This window comes from Dreissena polymorpha, chromosome 5, assembly GCF_020536995.1.
Source record: "Dreissena polymorpha isolate Duluth1 chromosome 5, UMN_Dpol_1.0, whole genome shotgun sequence".
In the NCBI taxonomy this organism is placed as follows: domain Eukaryota; kingdom Metazoa; phylum Mollusca; class Bivalvia; order Myida; family Dreissenidae; genus Dreissena; species Dreissena polymorpha.
The window spans coordinates 59325946-59335042 of NC_068359.1; the positions used below are offsets into that span (position 1 = coordinate 59325946).

General features: G+C 34.7%; 1 long non-coding RNA gene across 1 annotated transcript; it reads left to right on the plus strand.

The window, feature by feature from the left end:
- Positions 1 to 3806: 3806 nt before the first annotated feature.
- Positions 3807 to 6645, plus strand: LOC127832500 (uncharacterized). The gene is made up of 3 exons (XR_008026928.1): positions 3807 to 4029; positions 4803 to 4864; positions 6545 to 6645. It is a non-coding gene; the product is annotated as an uncharacterized LOC127832500 (long non-coding RNA).
- The last annotated feature ends 2452 nt before the right edge of the window (positions 6646 to 9097 follow it).

Genomic DNA, 9097 nt, shown 5'->3' on the forward strand with positions numbered 1-9097 from the left:
TCCTTGATGTTTTCTTTATGTTTTTCCTTTTTTTTCCCTTACTACTCTTATTTAGTTTTCTTTCAAAACCTTTGTATACTTACCACTAATATTTCCTATGTCTAGCATAAACTAAGCTGTATTATTCCTAATACACTGCCAATTATGTGTAAATATAATCGCAAGGAGAGAAACTCTATAAGAATTATTTCTTCCGTTTCAATCCTTTTCTGATAACTATTGTATTGTGTATTTTGATATATTGTACTTGCCAAAAAGAAATAAATATGTTTAAACTAAACAATGTATTTTTGTCAATATTCGATGTTGAAATGTAAAACCATACACAATAGGTGTACATTAAACAATCTGGAACCCCTGGGGTAAACTCGGGGGGAGGGGGGGAGGGTCCCGGGGGGGGGGGGGCAAATTTATGATAATGCTGCCTGTGGATTTACCTGGAATTCTTTGACAACCTCGGAGAGGCAAGGATACCTCACCGATACCCATCGATTAAACTTTGCAATACCCATTTATCTGCAAATAAAGCATAAACGTTAAGAATTTACTAACAATAGGCTACTGAAAGTGATTTAATTTTCTTATTTCTTGTAAAATTCGAACAAAAAATTGTCTTGTGAAAGCCGCAAATATGAAAGTCAAGGCCGATCGGTCTTCTAGATGTATCGGTCAAATTAATCAAGTTGCGATGCCGTAAAATGAATGAAATACAAGTTTTAAAGCATACAAATATTCAAAAACAAGGTCAATACTACTACAACTACTACTACTGCTTCTGGTACTTCTACTGCTATTGGTAATGCTTGACGACGACGACGACAATGGCGACGACGGCTACCAATACTACTACTACTACTACTACTACTACTACTACTACTACTACTACTACTACTACTACTACTACTACTACTACTACTACTACTACCACTACTACTACTACTACTACTACTACTTCTACTACTACTACTACTACTACTACTACTACTACTACTACTTCTAGTAGAACTATTACTACTACTACTACTACTACTACTACTACTACTACTACTACTACTACTACTACTACTCTACTACTACTACTACTACTTCTACTACTACTACTGCTGCTACTGCTGCTGCTCTTGCTGCTGCTATTGCTACTACTACTACTACTTCTACTACGACGACGACAACGACGACGACGGCTACTACTACTACTACTACTACTACTACTACTACTACTACTACTACTACTACTACTACTACTACTACTACTACTACTACTAATACTACACTACTACTATACTACAACTACTACTATACTACTACTACTACTACTACTACTACTACTACTACTACTACTACTACTACTACTACTACTACTATACTACTACTACTACTACTACTACTACTAACTACTACTACTTCTACTACTACTACTACTACTACTACTACACTACTACTACTACTACTACTACTACTACTACTACTACAACTACTACTACTACAACTACTACTACTACTACTACTACTACTACTACTACTACTACTACTACTACAACTACTACTACTACTACTACTACTACTACTACTACTTCTACAACACACAACTACTATTACTACTGCTGCTCTTACTGCTGCTGCTGCTGCTAGACTACTACTACTACTACTACTACTACTACGACTACCTACTACTACCACTACTAATACTACTACTACTACTACTACTTCTACTACTACTACTACTACTACTACTACTATACTACTACTACAATACTACTACTACTACTACTACTACTCTACTACTACTACTAACAACTACTTCAACACTACTACTACTAATACTACTACTACTACGACTATTAACTACTACTTACTACTACTACAACACTACTACTACAACTACTACTAATACTACAACAACTAATACGAACTCTACTCTCTACTACTACTTCTACTAACTACTACTACTACTACTCCTGTGGGAAAAGAAGAAGGAGGGAAAAAAACTAACTACTAACTACTACTACTACTACACTACTACTACTTACTCTACTAATACTACTACCAACTTCCATACATACTACTACTTCTATTATTATTACAACTACTAGACACTAACTACCTACTAATACTCTACTACTACGTCTACTACTAATACTTCTACTACTACTACGACTGATATGACTACTACGACTCTAACTACGACTACCTACTACTACTACTACTACTACTACTACTACTTCTTCTACTACTACTTCTATGAATATTAAAAATATTATTTATGAACAAAATATTACATTACTATACGGTATATGCACACGATCTGCATTTCAATGAAATAATTTCAAGTACCCGGTAGCAGTGAACTGAAAATAAATGTTTGTCTTTTTACGTAGATAGATGTGAAAACAAGTGACTATACTGTAAGACATTATCAAAGCGCGGTGAAGTACTTTATTCATAACGTTTCTAGTGTTATAACGGGTGATAACCCATCGGTTTGTTCGTTATGAGACGTACCGGTACTAAGATGAAGATTTGCTTGACCTGTAAGTCCGTGAGAAGCAAATATGTGTCGAACCATTCTTGTCGGAGATCCGAATTTTACTCAACTTAATTCGAATATTCTAAAAGAAACAAACGAGAGCGCCGATGGTGTTGAAAGCATAGTTGCAAGATTCGGGAAGATGCTGCTGAAGTAAATGTTTAGGTCAAAATATACTAAATAGTTTCCTTCTATGTTTCAATGTAAAAGCGACAAATTTGAGCGAAAATAAATACAACATTTTGCACATAGAGACCCCCATAACCATACCTTTTCTTGGTGGGCATTCTAAGCTGAATCGATTTAAGCAATAAAAAAGATATGTCATGTTCAAACCAAAAAAGAATTCGACTCAAATCAAAATCGACTGTTTTTGCACCTTCTTTTTTCGGCCGTTTTATAGTGGATTGTAACCTTTTGCAGTACCATTTTTTACTTTATTCTCTAACTTTATCCTATTTCAGGTATTTAATATTGAACACCTATGCTTACCCTATCAATGTCTCCAAACGATAAATCCAGAACAACAGTCTTAAGTGTAAAACATGCCTTCGAGGAAAATATGATGATTTGTTTAGACAGGGACCTATACAGTATAGGTCCCTGGTTTAGAGAGTACAGACTTCATGACTCGATTATTTAGTTTATTGTAACCTTAACAATTTCTGACATCACGAGTCGCCTCCCTTGTTGGTTCATGCTACCAAAATGTTCTATTTTTAGAATCGGGAATTCCAAATCGTGACGAATGTGAATGGTTACAAAATGACATAACTATGAAAATTAATAAGTAGAATTACATTATTTCACGCATAAATTATGCAACCATCCGTTTCCTTTTCCGACTTGATACATTAACGGCATTCCATTTAATATTTTACAGACACAACACTCGTCCAGAATTTGCGCGAATCCATTATTAAATTCGATGCCACATTTAAACCGTTAGCTCTACTCGTAACGTTAATTTCTGGCTCAAAGGAAATCATTTTAATTTCAATTAACACATCTATGTTACTTTCAAACGCTACTTCATTAAATCCATAGAAAGGCAGGTCAGAATCCATGTCATAAATCAGAAAACATTCATCGTACTCCGCTATTTTTTTTACACATTTACAAAGAACGAAAGTGCTTTATGCCCCACTTCCTGTTGAGAATATGTTAATTTCTATTTATAATTAACCAATGAAATTCTACATATCCTTAAACCAGGGCCTAATGAATTTAACCTCTCCAGAACAGTAAACACTACTAGGTTACAATATACTAAATCATTTTGGTGTTCAATGCTATACCCTCTAAAAAATGGAACGTCATTTATTTGAAGACACAATTCTCTGTATGTGCACTTGCCATGACTTTATTTTTGAATATTTCTGTGTGCATGTGGTAGGGAAAACATTGTTGTATACTACAAATTCAGTGTTTTGCTTATAGGTTGGAGACTACATGAGATTTTGACAGATGGCGGGAAACCCTCATCAACTGGAGATCAGCCGGTAAAAAGGTGGCCTTTAAACAGTGACCGTTGATTCGCGTCGAGTTCTTTCTTACATACTGCATGACCTATCTTTTTTATTGTTTAAATCCATTCGGCTTGGCATGCTCTTTAAGAAAAGGTATGGGTATGGGGGTGTCTACGCGCAAAAGTTTGACTTTATTTTTCGTTGAAGTTGTTGATTTTACATTGAATTTGTTAAGGAAATCTTTTGGTATATTGTAACCTAAACTAACTTTAGGTAAAAATGAAATATCATCTGCAAGTGCAAAATATGACTGGGAAAGCTGATTGTTGGTCATTTCTTAGCAAAAGAGAAGATTATAAGTGCATTAAATGCATGAATTCAGATGATTTGATCCAAAATAGTTGTTTTTCAAGTTGACCCTCCACCCTTATATAGCCGAATAAGGGCTAAATTGCTTTCCAACTTAAATTCAAAGGCATATTGGTTGACCGTGTAGCATTAATGTGCTACATGATGTCAGAATTCAACGCCTGGGTCTCCGTGATCCAGTAACGTAACAATAGCTTGTGCGTAAAGCATTAACATTCAAACAGAGCCCCATTTCACCGATATGGAATGGCGGACATTTTTACAGATTGGACAGTGCAGCAGATGCTTAGCTGAGTCAGCCTTCATATTTAGTACAATCATGAATATAACAAGCTTTATCACTTCATATTATTCATAGAAATATACTTAAAATACATAAATGCATGTGTTTTTTTCATTTTAAATCTATTTCAATTGGGTTATTTTGACTTTTTCAGGTAGAGGAATGTCTGCGACTAAGCCGAGGGCCACTTCATAAGGGTTATTGATGGCAAAACAGGTAATAATACTAAATTATTATCATGTACACAAGCAAATAAGCATATTAATGATGCTTAAGGTGTGAAATACCACCATAATCAGGTTTGTGGTCACTCAAACCCTTGCCGTTGTGCAATTCCCTGTTCAGTTTGAATATATAGTTCCGCATCCCGACACGTAAAGCTCGTGCTTTGCTGGCAGCGGAAGTTGGCACCTAACAGGTTTATCCTTGTTCCTGAGCATGTATGCAGTACAGCTGAGTTAATTTGCTACTTGTAACCCTACAATTAGCTTGTGTTTGGTATTGTTTTCTCACAATAGCGCTTACTGTTAATGTTCTGGCTTGAAAGGATGTCGCGTCGGACTTAAACATAGGATTGTTGTAGCAAGTGTCCCCTTCATCATTTACCTAAGAGGGATCTTTTTGCCAAAATTTGGCACTTTCAGCAACCAGTTTTGTTTTTTATTTGGTACATGCTTCTCTCATTCAGTGATGTAAGGGAAGTATTGACCTTATTCGCGTGTCTATGCATACAAAGGTGACATGGATCGATGATATTTGTTGTGTTGAGAATTCTGTGTGAAGCTGTGTGCCCAGAAGAAGTACTAGAAACCCCTTTCAGGAAGCCTACATTGATCTGAGCTCCTTTCTGGCCCTGCTAGTACATGGAACCTCATTGCTAAGCTTATAATGCTTGCCTACATATATGTATCTTGTTCATTTTAACCTTTCCTTCCGGTCTAAACCCCCAACATGAGCATTTTTTTTCTTTCGCTCGGTTATGAACCTCCATTTTCACCTGATTGCCACCATAAAAATAGTCAAAAGTACTTATTTTTTGCCCAAAATATAAAATGTTGTATTCTCTTGAACCTCTAAATGAGAGCTGGCAGTGCATATTGACCATCTGCTGCAGTTTAAAGGCACCCATGACCTCATATGATTGAATATATCATTGGCTCTGCTGGTAAATAAAGGGGCTCCGAGCGACAAGGCGCTTTCAAGATTTCACAGTTTTATTGTTGCGCAACAAAAAGTTATTGGAAGCTTATTGATTTCTACACTTCAAAGTATCTTTGATCTTTCATTTTTACTAATTTGTTTATTGTTTTGGATAAAATTGGATTTTTTTTTGCTTTGAAATTGACATTTTTTGGGGTTATTTAAAAAAAAACACACTAAAAAGACAATATCAAAATTGCTTAGAGTGAAAATATCTAACAAATTCATTCTTTCCCCACCCCGCATAAGCCCCAGGTGCCTATCCATTTGGTTTGTTTTGGTATTTTGTTGCAGATATTGAACACAACAGCTTTAAATCTTAAAGGGACATTTAAGCTTTAACAGGCCTAAAATCGCCTTCTTCGGACGGAAAACACCAGCGTGTGAAAATATGATATAAAATGGCCAAATGGACAGATAATCCAGCCAAACTTAATATATTGGTGCAATATGAATAGGAAGATAATAATATGCAAGAAAAACACATTTTAATCAGAATATATTTCTCCTTTAGGTTACAATATACTAAATCATTTTGGTGTTCAATGCTATACCCTCTAAAAAATGGAACGTCATTTATTTGAAGACACAATTCTCTGTATGTGCACTTGCCATGACTTTATTTTTGAATATTTCTGTGTGCATGTGGTAGGGAAAACATTGTTGTATACTACACATTCAGTGTTTTGCTTATAGGTTGGAGACTACATGAGATTTTGACAGATGGCGGGAAACCCTCATCAACTGGAGATCAGCCGGTAAAAAGGTGGCCTTTAAACAGTGACCGTTGATTCGCGTCGAGTTCTTTCTTACATACTGCATGACCTATCTTTTTTATTGTTTAAATCCATTCGGCTTGGCATGCTCTTTAAGAAAAGGTATGGGTATGGGGGTGTCTACGCGCAAAAGTTTGACTTTATATTTCGTTGAAGTTGTTGATTTTACATTGAATTTGTTAAGGAAATCTTTTGGTATATTGTAACCACAAAGGATATAGAAAGTAGGTGTTAGATCACTATCAACCAGAACAGAATTGTTTTACGAACGAAATTTGTTTTAGTTTCTTAGAAGTTTTTTTCACGTAAAACGGTCTTAGAAAAATTCACTAAAAACGGTGTCAGCAATATTCTTGGAAGAAAACGTTAGAAAGACGTTTCTAAATAAAAAAATGTTAGAATTACCATATACTATATTAAATAGATATTTCGTCTGATTTTTAATCAGGTAAGGCTTCATAATGGTCAACCGTTCCATGTCGGTTTTCGAAATGTAGCTCTAACATAAGCATAGTTACGTAACCGCAACTATGCTAAAAACAACAATCATTTTCTCAAAAAAATGTTTATTTAACCCATTTATGCCCAGTAGACCCTCCCATCCTTCTCAATTGGATCAATTTATTTTCAAACATAGGAATGTTTAGTATACAAATTTCTTTATTTAGATTTTTTCTTACAAAAATTCCTTTAAGTAAACAGCGCAGACCCTGATGAGACGCCGCATCATGCGGCGTCGCATCTGGGTCTACGCTGTTTGCCAAGGCCTTTTTTCTAGACGCTAGGCATAAATGAGTTAAGGTAATTAATAGTACAGTATTAAAAGCTGGAAACTATTTTAATTAGATTTTCGCAAGCATGAAACATTGACATAACGCTTTTACCTTTACGTAATACACTGATGCTGCATAATTTTGATATCCGTTTTCAAGACTTGGGGAATCAGTCTCATTTAATTGGAGCTTGATCGCAAGTATATTCGTTTGTACGTGATTTAAGGTAGTCAAGTTGGAACCGCTTCGAACGTCTGATTTATGCACATCTGAGTAATGTACTTTCTTAATGGGGCCTTTTCACGTTTCGGTAAATTTACAAACTTGAAAAAAATTGTTTCAGATTCGCAAATTTTCGTTGTAGTTATAATATTTGTGAGGAAACAGTAATACTGAACATTGACCATGTTCTAACATATCCATTATATGCATCTTTTGGCGATTTAAAAACCTGAAAATTATAAAGCGTTGCATCTCGATATAAAGTATAATATACATAACCCACTTTATGATCACGGATGGCCGAGTGGTCTAGGCCTTAGACTTTTACTTAAGGGGTCAGTGGTTCGAATTCAGTGAAGGGTTACTTTTTTCGTTCTTTAATTTTATTCTTTTTTTAATGGAGCTTTTTCGATCCACTGTGCACATTTATCAATATAAAGCATTTAACGAAAAACTTCAATACCGGTACATGCCTACATCTGTGAATAAGTTCCTTTAAGATGTTTCTCGTCAACATCTTACAACGTAACAAAAGTGTATACTCAGTGGTATGCGAGTTTGGCACAGGTGTATAATTGATAGTGTAAATTGTGATATAACACGAACAGAATGTTTGCATACTACAGGTAATCGCTAGTGGGCTTTCTACATTAAATCATTAGTGCACGGCAGGCCACTGCTTTCAATTGTACTATAACTTCGACTTATTGCAGATATGTCCGTTACACACGAATTCTGTCGTCCTAATTATTATACAAACTTTTATAGAGGTACTGGTCTTAAGTATTAAAATGATATTTGTTTCTATGATCATGAGGGAATAAAACTCGAAAAGCGACTTTAAATCAACAAATTGTCTTATGTTAATGCTTATCCACAGTTAATTCACATGTTAAGTGTTTGAGTGAAAAATTAAGCTGGAATAATGACTCCAAAAATATCATTTCACAGTAAAAAATATTTATGATTTTCTTTCTGTTTTTTTACTGTTTGGAATTATTGTTTAAAATCGCTGATTTATCCATATAAACCAATGAAAACTCAAATTAAGTGTAGAGTTTAACAAAAAAGTTGCAAATCTAGCGGATACTTAACAATGATTTTAATTTGCATTTTACTAAAACTGTTTGACGCTTTATGTTTGGCTAATTATGTGTGCATTATTCAGACCTTTACTAAAGTTAATATGTGGAAATCTGATATTGTGAACACTCTAGAGGGAATTATTTTCAAGTTTTAAATGTTGAGTATTTTGATTTGCTTGCATACTATTTTTGAATTGTTTAAAAGTTATTAAAAGGAGCGCAGAGTGCATGTCCTTAATTACTTTTCCATGAACAGTTGTCGTTCCTTGTGCTTAAGTCTTTTTAAACTTGCACGTGATTAGTTGTAATACCATAAAATTGTGAACTTTGCACATATTACTTGAAGTATTGTCAACGTATTAAAAAAGTGTTTGAAGATTGTGTTAAAATAAT